Below are 19185 nucleotides of genomic sequence, written 5' to 3'. Positions count from 1 at the left end.
CTTTCTGAGGAAATGGATGAGTGTAAATTTACATTAAAAGTGCTCTTTCCAGAAATTAAAAAATTATGATTAGAACCCATAAAGCAGACAAGGAAATTTACCATGTTTTTCAAAATTGTAAGTAGGCATTTTAATGTGCTTTTTTTCTCCTAGTTCTTATCAGGTTTTCTATTAATTGATTAAGCTTTTAGGGTTTGAGCTACTTTCTAATTCTTTTTGTCTGTTATTAGAAAGTTTACAGTTTAATTAAATCATCTTGTTGATTAGCATGGAATAGTCTAATACATCATTTCTCTTAATTTATCTAATTCTTTTACAGTTCACTTGTAATTTGTTGATTTTATTTATTTACAAAATATTTTGTTGACCTCTAACATCTATTTTTGATAACATTCTTAGATGAAAAAAAAATAAAGCAGCATAAAATCAGTACATCTTTTATTACAGTGTCATCACTGGCATTTCAATAGCTACAAAAGATCTCCAGCTGACATCATAACTGAATGTATTTGCACAATTTCCCCCTAACCAGGGAATAAAGTCACCAATTTTTCCAGTTCTCATACATACTTTCTTGTGAAAATTAAATATGTATTTTGTGCAAAAATCCAATATATAGCTCTTCATAACATCTAGTATCTGCATCCTGGCTTTAGAGATGAGTGAACTGGGCAACATAGCCTACACATGAATACTGAAAAATGAGTAAAAGGATGTATGCATATAAAATGGTCTCCATTCTTTCAAACTGGTAGTTATGGGTTCTGCATCATCATAGCTTTCACCTTCAAAGAGCCAAAATAATAAGTCTTTATTTTATGAATGGCTTTGTTACAGGCATGTCAGAGATTATTTGGACCCTAGCACATAGATGTTTTTAAGCAGTACATAAGTGCTAAAACCAAAGAATTTTCTGCTATAAACTGGAAAAGTTATAATTTACCAGTAAAAGCTCAGTTCAGAATATTGATAACATTACTCAAGAATTTTGGTTGGAAACAACCACTAGGTCTTAACTAGTCCAGCCCTTGCTTGAAGCTTGTTTCTGAGTTAAATTGCCCAGGGTTTTTTTCTGGACACAGCTGGGAGAAAAACTTCATCTATTTACATGGAAACAGAGAGTCATACTGAAGCACAAGTGCCATCTTGGCAGGTGTTTGGAAAGTTCCCCAAGGGGTCTTTTGGTTAGCAAATATGTATATATATAATCCTATAATTTTTGCTTCTATAGAGAAGCCACTGCAGCCTTGGATATGCTCCAAAGTATAGGTTTCACTGTTGATGTTAGTGTGTGCTGGTGGCCTTGGACAAGTTCAGACAACTTTTAGTGTTCTGCATGTACAGTTTCAACAGGGCAGAGTTGAGGAATTCCCAAGTAGTGCATTTCATTTGAGGACAACACTACCTCTAGAGGTAGCTTTCAGTCCTTGTCCCACTGGTTGCTAGAGCTTCCTCTTAGCAGGAAACCCAGCGTGTCTGCTTTGCCTTCAAGGACTTTCTGCTGAATGGGAGATTTCTTTGCATCATTTGTTCCCCTGTCATGATTCACATCCCCGATCAGTCTGTTTCATGCTTCTTCCTTCCTGTGCAAAAACAAGATGCCCACATGCATAAGTGTGCTCTGTCACAGTCACAGGGACCTTACTGGAACTCACTGGGCATCAAAATACAATTTTATTGAAATTTACTCAGATAGGGCAGAACCTGTCATAGACAAAAACGTATATTAGCTATATAGATTCATGAATTTTCTTTTGATAACTTTCTTTAGGATTTTTGTTTGCTTGCTTAAAATGCTAATATTGTACCTTTTTGTTTTGTACAGCTAGTAATCTAGGCTACCTATATTATATATTGTGCAATGATTTATTTTCTTAATTTGCACCTTCTTTAAAAAAAAAAAATTAAAATATACATTTCCCTGACCTCTATTAAAGAGTCTGAGTTAAATATGCAGAAATTGCTGAAATCTGAGAAAACACAGATAAGCAAATAATTGGAAATAAATGCCTCACTTAATTAATCTTTTCTATTTGCAAACTGTCTATAGGCAAATAATTATTACCTCATGTTAATTCGGCATTCAGGTTTGCTTAACAGTTTTTCACTTGATTGAATGAGTAACTGGGAGCAGTTCAAAGGACCTGCGTGTTGTTCAACATTCAGCTTGGCTGGCAGTTAAAAAGCTGTTTCTTGTCTCTAAACCTTCTGTATTTCCTCCTTATCAAACTTTTGTGGCCTGTATACCAAAATAACTGAGGACCTTACAATGTTCTACAAACTAACTCTTATAGCATACGAACTTAGGAATTCTTCCTTTTTAATACATTTTATGGATGATGAGAACAACATAGAAAGCCAGGTGGTTTTGTTTTGTTTTGTTTTTTGGGTTTTTTTTAAGTGCTTAGGCATAGTTCCACTAAGCCAGAGAATAACATCTCATCTGTTGCCAGCTTACTTCCTGGAAAATTCAGCAGCCAGTAAATGTTCTGGCTCCCAGTATGATATAAAGAAGAGCCAAGTGACTAAGGAATGGATTTTCAGAAACCTGCAAACTAAGCAGAGTCTATGTCAGTTAGTTATGAGACAAATCCATACAGGAGGCCATAAATAAAAGCTGTGACTTATAATCCTTCCAGCCCAGTCATCCACAAAACAATTGATCCAACAAGCTTAGGTCTAAGGAATTAATGCTGTTGAAAAAATGAGGACACATCAATCTCTAGTAAGTACTAGAGAACCATAAAATGTCCACCTCTCCCTTGGGATCAGTGGAAAGCTACTTGTTTCCAAAGAGAAAATGCCTTCTAGTTTTTATAGGGACATCAGTGCCCTGAGGACACTTGGTGGGCCTAATGTCTCTGACAAGCTTCATCTAAGGCATTCTCCCACATGTACTCTTCCCCTGGCCTTAAGGGTTCATGACAGCCTTGGGTCAGGCCCAGGCCCTGCCTGAGCTGTGTGATAAGTGTACTTATCTCCAGCACTGCCTTTGCTTCCATCTTCTCTTGCTCCTTGCTCCCCTGGCCCTGTTGCATTGCATGTTGTGTTGGTGGCTGTTGGTGGACCTTGACATTGCTTGCTATGCTCAAACCCTCCTGGGGTACACATCAGCGCAGGCACTGTCCATGCTGGGGTAACTCTCACCTTCTGGATTGTGCCCTTGGACAAGCATTGGAAAACAGCAACAATTCTTCAATATGCAGGTGTCTTTGAGAACTGCTTAGTGCAACTGCTTTGCTTAGGAAAAGTACACTGGTATGTTACTCGTCCTCTCTTCTCTCTTTATACTCACTGCATTAAGTTCTCTCTCTTTTATGGTGTCATCATATTAAAAAAAGATAATAAAGTAACCAGTTTTCTGGAACAACTTTTTTCCTGGGGTAGGGAGAGCAAAAATCCTACCATGCCCTCCTAAGGATGTAGCCATGAATGAAACTGAGAGTTCTGCTTGGCTCAACTGGACTAGAGATTGTCACTTCCAAGCCACAGTCCAGTGTTTGTTACCGAAATCTTTGAAATATACTAATTAAATAATTATTAATTATCCATGCCAGAAAATGGGGTTCGGAACTCTGAAAATATTTAGGAATTCAGCTAGAACTGTGTGTTTAGTTTGGATAAGAGAAGTCTGGAGATAGGGCATAAAAGAGTGATATTGCTCATAGGTGGGATTAATCTTGTTTGATCTTGAGCATAGTGTTCAAATCCAGTTTAAGAAACCAAAATTTAATTGTTTATATTTAGATGTCTTCTTGTAATCTTGTATGTTTACTTAAGCCTAAATGTGGAAGACTTATTCAAATCAAGGTGAGGCTTCATGGTTTAGGAGAAGAGTGTTTTGTTGTTGTTTAGCTTTTGGGTTTGGTTTGGGTTTTTTATTTCTCTCTTGGTTTTTTTTTATGATCTAGGAAAAGTAAAAAGAAGCTAGCATTTCCATACTCCATACAGGTTCTGCAAACACATCCATGTTGCTAGCTTGACAACCATCTATACTTATTTATAGGGGCTATTTTCTTCTGTCCATTAGCTGTTTTTATTTCATTTTTGGTGGTGCAGTTAATTGTACAAATTTCTTGCTCTTGTCCTTACATTTAGCAAGGCCTGATAAATATGAACTGGAAAGATTCCCTTTATGTTTACATCTTTATCTTGACGGGCTAAAATGAGCAAATATATAGATGTTATTAAAAATATATATTTTTATATCCCTATTGATAATTCTATACTTTTTCAGATAAATATCTTTTGCACTCTCTACCAACAACGATGGAGATTTTAAAATTATTCAATAAAGAAAACAAAAATAATTTAATTTCATTGAAGATAGGGGTAAATCAATGACTCTGTAGACAAATTGCAGTCACTCCAAATAAAATATTATCCTATGAATAAAAAACAATCTTTCAGCATTCTCCAAATCAATAGGTACCATATTTCTTAGTCAAAGGCTGGCTCTCAAGAATATATAATTCATTGCAAAAAATGCTTTTGAAACAATTTTTGACATACTCAAGAATGAAAATGTGGTAAACATTTTCAGTATCAACTATAAGCTTGGACAATTACTTGGAAGCATAGTTTGGAATCCTCAAATGAGATTCCAATGAATAGCCCAATTAAGCATTTTCCAGAGCATGTGAATGAAGGAAAAAGAAGCCTTAAATAAATCCTGATGTTTTGGATAACTGTTGTAAAAATGTTACATTTCCAGTGCTTTATCTGACCGTGATTTTATCCCATGGTTCTGAATTTGTACTTCAGAGAGATTATTGTCTTACAACTGATCCATTTTTCTTTCCTGAAAATAGTGAGATACTTCTTTGATTAGGCTTCCCAAAGTTCTCTATTGTTCTTGTTCTGCTCAAAAATGAAAAGACCATAGGAAGTCACCTTAATGAATTAAGATTCCCTGTAGTAATTTAATTTCATAGGTGTCTTGAATCTTGTAATGTGAAGTTTGAGCTGTGAATTCTTTCTCCCCAGTAAATCTGAATAAAAAGGTCGTTGCAGTGTTGCAAGTAGGTTTTGTAACTGAAGTTTCAAAGCATAATTTTCCCTTTTATTTTAAATTTTGTTTGGAGATTTGGTATCTGGATACTTAGTTGATTTTTGAAGAGTCATATGCATCCTGAAGACTGTCTGAATCTAGTGATTCTCAGTATTTTATAATTTCATCTTTAGGCTTAATTAATCTACATGGAATTTCCTCTTAGTATCCTGATAATCAGTAAAGTAGTTCTTTTGTAACCTCATAAACATTATGACATAATTAGATGAGGAAAGTGCAATGATTTCTATAATGATACCCACATGAAAATATGACAGAGAAAAAAAGGATTTAGTAGCCATTATCTTGAACATTTTTTTAATTTAAGGTTCTAGCACTGTGCATAGATATCATAATGTTGTACTGTTTAGTAGTAATTATGTCTACTGAAAGATTACAGGAAGAAAAATAAACAAAAACATAGCAAAGCTTTTAGAATTATCCAGTTCTAAACTCTATTCATTAGATATGAACTACCAGCCTGGCCTACATTTGCTGATTTTTCCAGATCTGATTTTTTTAAATACTATTATAGAGTGATTTGTAATAATGAAAATAAAATCTTAGTTTAAAAAATGTGTCGGTTTAAAAAAAATTAAAAAATCCTGGTTTAGTTTCTTTCTGCTCTAGTGGTGCTGTGCTTGCATAGGTGGTTTGTGAATAGGTCTGATAGCTAAACACTACCTTAAATGCTTACTGATGTTTCAAATACTCTGAGACATCTTATACATAAGAACTTCACCAAAGAGAGGTATAAATGCTGCACAAAGCCTATGAGAGACTCTCACTGCCCTTGGCTGGCACCTTAAGTCTTGGTTACATACTTCTCAGATGGCGATTTAAGTAATTGAATTGATCTCCTTCATTCACTCATGAAGTCTATAGAAATATTTGAATCATAGGGCATACGAATCTACTCTATCCCCAGAATCAAAACCAACTTACTATTTCCAAAATTTTTAAGACAATATTGAACTTTGAGGTTTAGAAAGGGAGACAGCAAAAATCAATTTTTTCAGATGTATCAAAACATCTGAAAAATGTATGAGGGGGCACACTTGCTTGATCCTTTAGACTTTTTATAAGAATTTTTAGGATCACCTCCTCAATCTGTGTGCGGCCCAAAGGATGTCATTATCAGAGCATTCACTTCTGTACCTATAGCACAACCCAGTGTACTGCAAAGCAAATATTTTGGGTAATAGTGGGTATCTTGAAAGTGTTCTACAAGTACCAGGAGACATTGCTGTTTCTCTGGGAGATTCAGAGATATGCACAAATTGCTGCTGATATGAATTGTTCCCATCCCTCCACTATGAAGACCCGGTCCAAAAAGGCTAACACAGGTTGCAGAGTTGAGGACAGACAGATGGTGACAGATGAAGAAAGTTGCCTAGTGGAGAGCTGACTATGGGAACAGGTAAGCTACGATTAGATTGTCTCTTCAGCTCTTCTGGCTGTGATACTTAAATGTCTTTTACACTCTGTAGTCATGGCAGTATTTACCCCAGTTTTTTTTAGCTACATTCACATAGCAAATAAGAAAAAAAAAATGTGTTCAAATGACCTCAGTATTTAATCTGTTTACAGACTTGGTAGCATCTTGAGATTTAAATACATACCTTTATCTAGGATCTGCACCTGAGCACACAATATTTTGGTATTTGAAGTAGACAGAATTGAAAAGCCCAGGGTATGTGGAGAGACCCTTACATGCATAAGGGCTTTCAGGATGTGCTGTACTGAAGAGATGTGGAAAATGGAAGGTATGAAGAAACATTGTGAGTGTAGCATGTACTCCTTAGCCTTATGCTATGGTCCTTGTCTTGCAGCATCTGTTGTATTGTTTGAGTGCTAGTCATGAAGAGTAGACCCAACATAGAAAGGATGATCCTTTTTCTGAGTGCCTGTAGTTCCTTTAGAAGACAATAAATGGCTTGAATACTTTGCATGGATTCTAGACAAAAGAATCCACATACACAACACTTCAGTAGCAACTGCTGTGGCACAAGATATTCAAGAGAATAGATAGTGCAACACAGTGAGGAGGTGCATTTGACAATATGATTCAGAAGTTTACTCTTTCCCAACCCTGTGACCAACTCTCTGTTCGGATCAAAAGGAAATCTGTATTCTTACTGATAATACTGACAGGTCTTGGGGCTGCAACATTGTCATATCTTGTAGTCTTGTCCCATATCTCTTGATAAATGGTGTATTTTGTGAAGATTCCCATACCTATCTGATTCTCTCTGTTTTCAAAAACTGGAAAGCTCTCTTTGTTGCTGGTATGCCTCTGATTCTAGTTTCTAAAGCACCAGAAAGAAAAACAACATAAACAAACTAAAAAACAACACCCCACCACCATCGTTTTTAATTCTGGCATCAGGGAAAAAAAAATTACATGAAAGAATTTCTTTTGTAAGCCTCTGATTTTTAAGTGAATGTATTTCTACAATCTTACTGGCTGTTGCAGATTAACCCCAGTGGACAGCTAAGCACCACACAGCTCCCCCCACATCCTAGTGCAATAGAGGAAGAGGAAAGGAACAGAAACACACCAAAAAAATGGGGTTCAAGATTAAAACAAAAAGAAAAAGTTTACATAAATTAAGGCTAATGAGTGGAAGAGGAGAGAAATAAAAGAAACAAAAAAATAATAAAAAAGTGAAGCAAAGGCAGTCACTCTTCACCTCGCTTGGGTAAATAGAAGTTCAATCAGTTTCAAATCAAAAGCTTGATAACGAAAGGTTAAATCGCTCTCTTCTCCTTTTTAGTTTTGAGCATAATGTTACGTGGCATGGAATATCTCTTTAATTGGTTACTGGTTGTCTCCTTCTAATAGACTGTGCACTGTCTGGTCTGTTCTTTACTGGGGGATAGTGAGAATTAGAAAAGACTGATGCAAACACTGATCAGCAAAAGCTATAACATCAATGTGTTATCACTACTGTTTTGGTCATAAGTCTAACACAGCGCCATATGAGCTGCTATGAATAAAAATAACCTTAGCCAGGCCCAGTACATTAGTGTATCTCTTCTTTTTCACAAGTGGATTTTCCAAGGCTGTGACTGGAAATTTCTAAGTGAGTCAGAGGAGTTAGGTTCCACCTCTCTTGCTTTCTGTGAAAATCTGTGTACCAGACTTTACTAGACTTTTAAAAAAAATTAAGCCCACCTAGTACGGTTTAAACACATTGATATTTAATTAAAATCTTAGAAGAAGCTTAAGAAATCTTCAAATTACATTTTCAAAATAAAAGACTAGCTAACTGGAGAGAGATGGAAACAGAGAAGGAATCTATATACTTATACGGTAGCCAGAAGTGAACCTGTTAAGATTAATTCAGAGAATCTAAAACTAGAGGACATAGTTTTCCCTGTGTTCTCAGCGTAGAAAATAGAATTGTAGATGCTCTTGGCAGTTATGAAGACCACAAGAATTAGATGCCTAAATTACACACTTTGCTTAATCATTATAACTGCAAATTGCAACTTTAAGGACCTGCTAAATTATTATGAATTAATTTTTCCTTTTCATATTTACTAAAGTTTATGTCTGTCTGATATTTTGTTGTGATATGTCCTCATAAGGAAATACTGTACTGTAATGGGCTATACTGTAGTACACTTTGATACCACATTTCTTGGTCTGCAAAGATTTCTCAGAGACAACAGCTTTTGTCTGTTTCTAGAACCATTAAAAATGTCTGCATTGTGCTTTTATGTTGGCATTAGAACAGATAAATGACAGAAGACAGCAGTGAAAGGCTCATTTTAAAACACTTAATTTAACTAATGGACTAACTATGATACTATGTCCCAATTCTATGCAGCAGTCTGAAAAAATGTGCAAGAAATGAGCAACATTTACATGAAAAAGAAACCATTTCTAAATGCAAAACCCACAGCCAAACTTGATCCTATTGCTGAAGAGTAACTTAATGGAGCAGGCACAACATGAAAGGAAATTTTACTTTTTTACTTGCATCATTTGAAACAAAATCACCATTTTATCATTGCATGTAAGATTCAGTAATGTCTGTGTATTTCAGTACACATAATGCTCTTTGGATAAGCACAGAAAGAACAATTATTTGTCTTACAACTTATTCAATAAAAATATTAGTCCTGTTAAGAACATCTTCAATTATGTGGAGTTATATAAATATGTGCAATTTGTTTGAATTTTATGCATTTTCTAAAGTCTGTTAATGACCAATGATTTAGTTTCCAACTCTTCCTCAGTGAGTATATTGTATAAAAGCCTTTACACTGAATAAGGTGAAACAGGAATTCAAAGCAAAGCATGGGACACAAGTTATCCTCTATGCTAGGTCATTAGGTCATTCTTCATGAATAATCATTGTGGTCTCTTGGGGTGGGGAAGGTACCAAAGAAAGCCTGCAACCCAAAGAAATTTTATTACTGAATTATCTTAATAATTTTAGCATTATTACACTCATATAGCCTTCCTCCTCATAATTTTCACCTAAGTGCTAATATGACAGTCTCTGCTGTCTTCATAACTCAGGTTTGCGTGTTTTTTGCCACTGTAGCAATATGCAACTGTTCTATGAAAAGAATAGAAAGAGTTAAACAAAACAGTAAAATGTATGCTTGTTTAAAGAATTTATCTTTGTGATCAATTGAAATGTAATTATTAAGAGATGAGCTGAGAGATGGATGATGCATTGTTTTTTCAACCTGTCTTTAACTTCTATGAACATATGAGATGTAATATCTGCCCCTTCTTGTAACCATGTCTGATTAAGTGTATGTCTTTGGTGCACAGTAGTGAGCGATCAGAGTAATCCTAATTTAGCTAACCTGGCTACTGTAAAACAAATAAATTCCTGTCAGCTTGTTTATTTCATCAATTTCCTATCTGTAAACTGCACTGGTTTAGCTTTACTATGCACTGCATAATGCAGAAAGGCATATCCACAGACAGCAGGAGACCATGTTATAGGGAGAAGTCATCTCTTCCTTTCCAGGTTCCATTCATTTCATCTGTTCATTTTTCACAGTGCATTGGTCTGATTTTTCTTTAAACAAGTTTTATCAGGCTTTGCTCTGTGGGTTTCTGTACAGTCTTCTTTGATTTACCCTGATGTCAACGAAAGAAGGATAAGGTTACATAATTCTCATGAGACACCTAGTCAAAAGATGTAATAATAAAGACAAATGGATGCGTTGTTTTATGGCTGATACTATGTCACCAGACAGGGGCTTTGAGTCAACTCAGCTGGTGTGAGTTGTGAGAGGAAGAAACCTCTGTATCTTGATCCAAGTTTACTTGAAAAGGAAATAAAAATGCTGCATGAATCTCCCATTGAAAAAAGACAAAGTTACAGGAACAGAATCTGCAAATATTTTGTCCCATTTCACTAGAAAATTACTGTGGATAATCATGTTTAGTTTCTCCAGGAGATGTCACTCAAAGCATTGGTAAATGTACATTTCAGAAGTTTGCAGTAAGAACAGAGTCAGAATGAACTGTGGCATAAAGTTCTGTTCACTCCAAAAATACCCTGGCCTATTTCAGTAACATTACTGCAATATGTATGTGTTAGGAGCAAGAAGCACAATTTTCAGTTCTTTTTCTCTGCAAAAGACATTTGGTTTTACCAGTCCATTAATGAGTCATCACTTATTTACATCCACAAGAGAGCAATGCTCCAAAAGGAGTCAAAAATCTAAAGAGAGGTCTGGGGAAAAGGCCAATTCATACAGAAGTTATTTCAGTCTGAAGGAAACCTGTACAGCTGGTAGTTTACCACAAATACAATTTACATATTTACATGTATACTGCCATTGCATTAAAAGAAGAAGCCTTTAAATAACTAGTAGTGTTGAAATCAGACTCAGAAATCACTTTTAAACAGAAAGCAGGTATTTTTTCTTCTGAACACAAGGCAAAGCAATGAAAAATAGAATGGGAAGGTGAAAATAAAAAAGGAAAATGGGGGTAGGGAGAATGAGAACAAAGAAAAAGAGGGAGGATTGGGGAAAAAATATAAAGACCAAAAAAAGGAAAGCAGGGACATGGGTTATGAAATACTGAACTGTAAGAAGATAAATATGGTCATGAAGTTATTCCTTCTCTTGCAGTTTCTCAGTGCTTTTAAGAAAATTTTGCTTTGAACAAGCGTTAGAAAGGAACTTTATGATTTCATAGATGAAAAGCATTAGATAGATACTGTGTGAAGCAACAAAGATGGAGTATTACTGGGAAGAAAAGACAGCAACTCAGGAATTAAAGGAGCATAGAAAAAGGAAAAACAGAATTAATATTGCCTGTAAAGGTTCTCCAGAGATCAAGGACACTGTGCCAAGAAATATGTATTCTATTTATAAATAAATATATTTTATATATTTTATTAGAGGGAGAGTGTTGACAGTTGAGTGCACTCATTTAGAGCTCTTTTCCAACCATGACAATTCTGTAATTCTGTGATTCTGTGAAACATACAGTGACAATTTTGCCTGGCCATGAATGCAGATACAAAAGAGGATTGGTACTCTCAGAATGTAAAAGATGAACAGAGAGCCAGTAGATGAACATAAATGAGCCATCATGGGATGGCAAGATCTTATAGAGCAACTACCCTATTGATCTCAGATGCTCTGTTAGCTCAAGCAGACAGAGTCTGGGTTATTGATTTATAAGATCCAGTCTTGGTGAAGAGCAAAGATTAACATGTAAGTCTCTCTATAACTGCCAGGACTAGCCCAGCATGAAATATTATCACACAAAAATAAAGAACCAACTATATTAGTAAAGAAAGAAGTACGACTGACACATTTCTTGGGTCTGCAGTTAATTGGGATATTTTGAGTGTATTCAAAGTATCAAAATACCTAAGCCTTCAAAATAGTGCACTTAAGAGCTGTTTTGAATGTTGTCTGCTGGCTTAAAACTGTTTGGGAGACCAATGCTTGACCCATGTCAAAACTCTTTCAAGGACTATATTAATTGTTTAACTGTACTGAATAATGTTAAAGTGTAATTTATTACCCAACCCTATTTACTTTCCCAGTACAGACATAACCACTATATAACTAATATAGTTTAAAATATATATGTAGCCAAACAATGAGCACAAAACTATGAAACAATATAGCTATATGGTTGGTCTATAGTTTTTGCCTGATGGAATTTTAGTCATCAACATTCAGATTTAACCACAAAATCAGTGAAAAATGAAACTGTGAAATGTTGTTCACTGATTCAGAAAAAAACTTGTATTTGAAGCGTCTTCATAAACTTTACATTTGTGGTGAAGTAGAACTGTACAGAAAGACCAATGCAAAGATCAAGAGGTGACTCTTCCACTTTACTTTGCTCTGATGAAACTTCACCTGGAGTGCTGAATCCAGCTCTGGAGCCCTCAACACAGAAATGACAATGAGCTGATGGAGCAGGTTGGGAGGAGGGCCATGATCAGGGGGCTGGAGCACCTGTCCTATGAGGACAGGCTGAGGAAGCTGGGGTTTTTTAGCCTGGAGAAGAGAAATCACTGTGGAGATCTAATAGTGACCTTCCACTATGCGAAGGAGGCCTACAGGAAGGCTGGAGAGGTACTATGGCCTGTAGTGATAGGATGAGGGGCACTGGGTTTAAATTTGAGAAAAGTAGATTTAGATTGGATGTTAGGAAAAAGTTCTTTACCATGAGGGTAGTGGAAAAATGGAATAGTTTGCTGAGGGATGTAGTTGAGGCCTCATGCCTGGAGGTATTCAAGGTAAGTCTTGACAAGGCTCTGAGCAACCTTATCTACTTTAGGATGTCCCCGCTTACTGCAGGGCAGTTGGACTAGAGTTGAACTTTAGAGGTCCCTTCCAACTCAAATTATTCTATAATTCTATGATTCTATAGAATAGGAAATTAGGCTTTAATTCATATTTCTATTTGTCTTTCTGTTTTTTGTAAAATATACAGTTACTTCTTCAGCAAAAGCATATACAAGGTGTCCACACACAAGTATATTCATACCCATATCCATATATATATGTATTGAACAGCCTAAGATGTGATTTATGGTTTTGCATATATTGAAATATAAAACAGTCAGTAGTGTCTAATTTTCCAAAGCTGTTGCTGGGTATCTTTTTATGCATACTGCATGGCATAATAATGTACAATTTAGCTTACATGGATTATTTTCTATGAGATACGGTAGTAGTGAGAGACAACCAGGCATTCTGCAGGAAAAAATCCTGGTGAAGCTGAAGCAGTCTAACTCTCTAAAGAAAGAATTATCAGGGATTAGAGACCAATATGGCAAGTTGTGAGTAGAAAGTGAAATTTAAACTTCTAGAAACCTCATGCTGTGAATAGACTGGCTCTAGGAAGGCTGATAATGATTCTGATTTATAAGACACAGTATGTCTCAAGCTTTTACATATATTTCAAAGATATTGTTAAAATACAAAATGTAATTATTGGAAGACAACTTGGAAGAAGGAAAAATAAACAAAATACCCTTTTTATTTTTACACAGAAGGACTGTGTGCCCCATAACGAGGGCATAACTCCTAAGTTCCAAAAAAATAAAGCCAAAAAATACATCATGGAACTTGTAATTTCCTTCAATGTAACATTTGTTTAATTTTACTGTCTATGAATTCTATAATTTAGTGAGATTCTTTCCATTATTTATTTAGTCTAAAGACAAGAAAAATCAGAGTTGGATTCCAAATTATTTCTGAATATATTGTATTGCTCTAATATCTGAATAATTATGAGCTTTAGAATCACAGAAAATTTTAGGTTGGAAGAGACCTCCAAGATCATCCAGTCCAACCTTGACCAAGACCATAAGCTAACTACTAAACCATGTTCTTAAGAATGAGGTCCAGCTGCCTTTTAGATGCCTCCAGGGATGGTGACTCCACCACTGTACTGGGCAGGCCATTCCAATGCATGACAACCCTCCCAGTGAAAAAATGTTTCCTAACATCCATCCTAAACGTCCCCTGGTGCAGCTTACATCCATTCCCTCTAGTCCTATCACAGCTCACTAAGAGGCTGTTTCCCTTTTCACTCCAACCTCCCTTGAGGGAGCTGAAGGGAGTGATGAGGTCTCCTCTCAGCCTCCTCTTCTCCAGACTAAACACCCCCAGCTCCCTCAGCTGCTCCTCACAGGACTTGTGCTCCAAACCCTTCCTGAGCTTTGTTGCCCTTCTCTGGACACTCTCCAGCACTTCTATGTCCCTCCTATAGAACTGAACATAGTACTCAAAATGTGGCCTCACCAGAGCTGAGTACAGAGGGATGATCACCTGCCTAATCCTGCTGGCCACCTGGTTCCTGATAGAAGCTAGGATGCCATTTGCCTTCTTGGCCACCTGCTCACACTGCTGACTCCTATTAAGTCAACTGTCAACCAATATCCCCAGGTCCCTTTCCAATTTACAGCTCCCTAACCACACCTCTCCAAGCCTGTAAGTTACCCTGGGGTTGTTATGACCCAGATGCAAGACCTGGCATTTGGCTTTGTTAAACCTCATACAATTAACCTTGGCCCATTGGTCCAACCTGTTTAAGTCCCACTGTAAGGCTTCCCTACCCTCCAGCAGATCGACACAACCACCTAGTTTGGTGTCATCTGCAAATTTATTGAGGGTAGACTCAATCCCCTCATCTAAATCATTAATGAAGATATTAAAGAGAACAGGCCTCAGAAATGAACCCTGGGGGACACCATTCATGACAAGTCACCAGCCAGATTTAGTTCCATTCACTACCACTCTTTCAGCCCAACCATCCAGCAATTTTTTTATCCAATGCAAAATATATTTATCCAAGCCAAGTGCCATAAATTTTTGAAAAAAGTTGTGAGAGACAGTGTTAAAAGCTTTGCTAAAGTCCAGATGGACAATGTCCACAGCTCTTCCACAAAAGTTATAGTTCTTACTGTATTCTCAACTAATCTAACTCTTTTTTATGAATGTAAGAAAAAATGAAAACTATCAAGAGAATCAGTCTTATGTGGAGTGCTAATTGCTTATAAAATAACACAAATATCATGAGCAATACAAATGGTCTTTAAGTGCCATAGGCTAGCTCCATCAGATTAATGAGCCAACAGCTTCAACTCTGATGCCTCTTCTAATTATGCATGATTCGCCATTTCTTTCAAAAGGAAGACATCTAATTAATTAGGTACAAAATGTCATCTATAGGTCATTGACAGCAAGGAAGATCACCACTCACTCAGTTTAGTCTTGAGGCAAAATTATTACTCCTCTGGGATTACCACCAAATGTCATTATTGAATCAAAAAGAGCTCCTGCAGTAGGAAGATTATAGAAAAGAGAGAAAAAAAACCCCACAAATCTTTTCCTTTCCATCGTGACTCATCCCCAAAATTATCTATTCAACCTTAAGTAGGTAAATACAGTACTCCTGAGATGTCACAAATTAAAGACTCCTTTTTAATCACATAAAATAAAAGGATGGTACAAGGTCCAAAGTGTTCTATAAAACTCTTAAACAGTGATGCTAATTGCTGAAGTACCTCAGAGAAAAAACTTAGTTGAAAGTTCTCTGATTTCAATCTGATCAACTCCCACTTTCAAATCTCAAATTATAGGCTTGAAATTACAGTTTTGACTTCTTTTACAAAATGTGAAACTACAAGATCCTCTGAAAGGTATTAAGATTTCAGTTTGATTGGACTGCCACCAATATCAGGGCCATAGTTTGGAAAAATTAAAGAGTGATTAGTGAATCCATCATTATACAGATACTATTCTGTTAGCTTATCTTTCACTTGTGGAAAAGTTAGTGAAAGAGAGCTATTTAAAATTTATGTCTTGTGATACTGAAAACTAAAGCTATCTTATTCCAGCTGTTCTGTCTATAAATGAGAAGAAATATTATCACTTGTAGCTTCCAAGGAGATAAAAAACACTGTCAGGTATTATCTCAGTTTGATTTATTCTCCTTTTTCCAAATATAAAAACTTAGATTCTTGAAAGTGTAGTGCTAGTTAGACAATCTATAGACCTTTGAAAAAAATGTCGTGGTTGAGCTGACTAGAATACAGTTTACATTCAACCTAAGCATGAGGTATCAACATTGCTTTCATTATAAAAGGTTCATCTTGCCAGGGGATTTTGTTGATATTAAATCTAAATTTTTGTTTTGTCTTCATCACTAAATTATTCTATATTTCATACATGTTGGAGCAATAAAGTTGAAATGAAACTTTGATAATATCCTGTTGGCAATTATGAAAAAACTGATATGGTGCAGCAAAATATTTTAATTTCATGGGATAAACATTTTCTGTCAGAAAGCAGATTAATCAGAAAGACATGAAACATCTCTAGTATTTCTTAACTGTTATAACTCCAAAGTTATTTATGGTCTGCAGTCACTAAGCATATAAAGAAAAATTCATTTCTTCTTTTTTTTTTTTTTATTTTTTATTTTTACACATTTTACCAAATGCAACAAAATAGGGCATGAGACAACCTTATAGACAGTTTTCTAGCTTCTAAGTTCAGTAAAAGGTTACTATCCTGGAGACTTGCATCTAATTTTACTGCTGAGTTTCTGTCACTTTTGGCTCCACTATCTGTTTACCCCAAACTTTACTTTTCTGCTTTATAGAAAAGTGATATAAAAAGCACATAACCACGGATGTCTTGCCAGCCCTGCAAAAAACTAACCACTCAGTCAGATTGGAATTGTGTGCACACAGAGGAATTCTCAGTCCTGGGATTTTTGGACATACTCAGGCAATGCAACAACAAAAACAACCTCAGAGTAAGATTTGGAATTTGGCCCTTCCTTTGTTTAGAAATGACAATAATTTGCTAGTTTCTTTCTCATGCTGTGCAGTTAGACAGTTTCTCTTAGTGGGACATGCAGTAAGGAAATTTTGGGTAAATTCTAAAATGACTGACATTGAAATTTACCCTTGAAAAAATGTAATCTAAACATTAGAGACTGATTTCTGCATCTTTAGATCAGAAATGTGCTAAGTAAGGATTGATTCATTTTAAATATGAAATTGAAAATAAATCAACTCTTACTTACACCAAAGCAGATTTCCTTATACTATCTATTTACTTGTTAGTCAACCACAATCAAGTCACTGCAGCATGTACACCATAGAGATCTCTAGGGAGTTCAATGAAAAATCCTTTCCTGAATTCTTCCAAGGTCCTGTGTACCATGGGATTGAATCAAATTTTAAGGGACCTCAAAGAGGAGTTATACCAAGTATATTTTCCTATCTTTCCCATAGTGCCTACTAAATTGGATTCTAGAGCAAGGTGCACATCATCGGATTCAGAAGGTATTCTCAGGTCTCGTGACAAAAATTCAGAAAGAATACTGGAACTTTATTTGCAATGTGACATAAGAATAAAATTCAATCTTGTCCTGTGGTTACAATCATGATGTAGCTAGGTATCAGGTCTGTACCTTCACTCCCAGCCACTGTCATTAATTCTCTGGAGAGTCCATGCATTGATGATGACTGAATTCCTAGACACTGTCACTGTCATGACAAAGCTTTTGACAAGCTATCATAGGATTTCTCCAAAGAAGAAATTTGGTCTGCCCCAGAGGCTGTCTCAGGTAGCTGCTCCTGTGTTCAGAGCAATTAATAGGTGCCATTATATGCTTCAGTGAGTTGGGTGGAGAATCTGACCATCCCAGAGATTTGCCCAAACAGTTTATTCTGTATGACTGAGCAAACTTAGGGCACTTCTAAATGCTTGGTAGAAACTTTCATGGAGATACATAAATGGTCACATAGGACACTATTTTGTACACAGAAAGTTAGGAGGTGTCTTGTGAATAATTTATGGTACTCAACAGTCATGAATTATACTTGCACTGTGATACTCAGAGCTGACCACTGGGCAGATGCAAACTAGGTGCTGGCAGGATGTCAGTTTTGAAATATCCTTCTGGTGGAATACACCATTAAAAAGACCCTTGCAACAGAGTCATCATTAATTCCTCATATAGGTGCTACCCTATGCAAAGATATCTGTATCTCTCAAAACCAATTAGTCTGTTAGTGTGTGTACAACAAAACCTCCCTCCCATTATGTTCTTTTTTTTTTAATCCATAAGTCTCTTTTCCTTGTTTCCAATGGCAAGAATACCTTTGTACGTGTGTCAGATTTGGGCTTTGAGATTCAAACTGAGGAAGGATGGACTAGTAAGGGATAACATGGCACCTGTTTCTGCCAGCTGTGTGTCATGCAGTCACTTTCTAGTCCAGACACAGTTGAGACTGATAAATAGGTAGATAGAGAGATATAGAGATAAATACGTAAATTTATATATCTAAGAGTAAAATGGATCTTAAAGCTTTTTGAGCTTGAATCAGAACATCAAAAACTCCTTCTTGCTTACTTAAAACTTCTAGAAAAAAACAGTTCTGATGTTGATGACTCAGGTCTCTTAAAAATCTGCAATTGAGGGGGAGTCTGGTAAATGTGCATCTAATTATTTAGGATAAGAAAATGTACGTGAAAGTAGGTAAGTAAATAGCTGTAAGTAGGCAGCAACATCATTATTATTATCATAGTATTATTAATACATATTTTGTAATGTAAATAGCAGGTGTTTTCTAATATTGCACAGCAACTGTTTTTATTGCAGGTAATCAAGGTCAGAGGTTTCACTTTTCCTTTAATGGCTTTTTCATGCACTTAATTTGTTTACTGCATTCCTTTATGTTGATTTACCTATTTTACACTGAAGAATATATATTATGTGCTGTTCTTAACTAGAATTTTCTGATATTCAGTGGTTACTTTTATCTGCAGGGAAATGAAATGGAAGTGAGAGATACTATACGGCAAGCCTGAAATCACAAATTCTCTGCTGCATGACAAGGCAGAGACTGATATGATCATCTAGAGAATTTTCATGATCCTAATGAAGAGCCAAAGACACAGTTTGCCAAACTGTACACTGCCTTCAGCAGAATATCAAAGGCTTGCAAATCACTTTAGCATCTGGCCTTTGAAAATTTAATCATGGAAATGCAAGTGTTGGTAAATTAGGGCTTGATATTGCTGACCTTTAAGTCAATGGGAGTTGTGCTGTTAATTAGAAGCAGAACTAGGTCTTTTGTATTTCAGGGTACCATAGG

Source organism: Calypte anna, chromosome 1 (genome assembly GCF_003957555.1).
Source record: "Calypte anna isolate BGI_N300 chromosome 1, bCalAnn1_v1.p, whole genome shotgun sequence".
Lineage (NCBI taxonomy): Eukaryota > Metazoa > Chordata > Aves > Apodiformes > Trochilidae > Calypte > Calypte anna.
Note: the sequence above shows the minus strand (reverse complement) of the source record.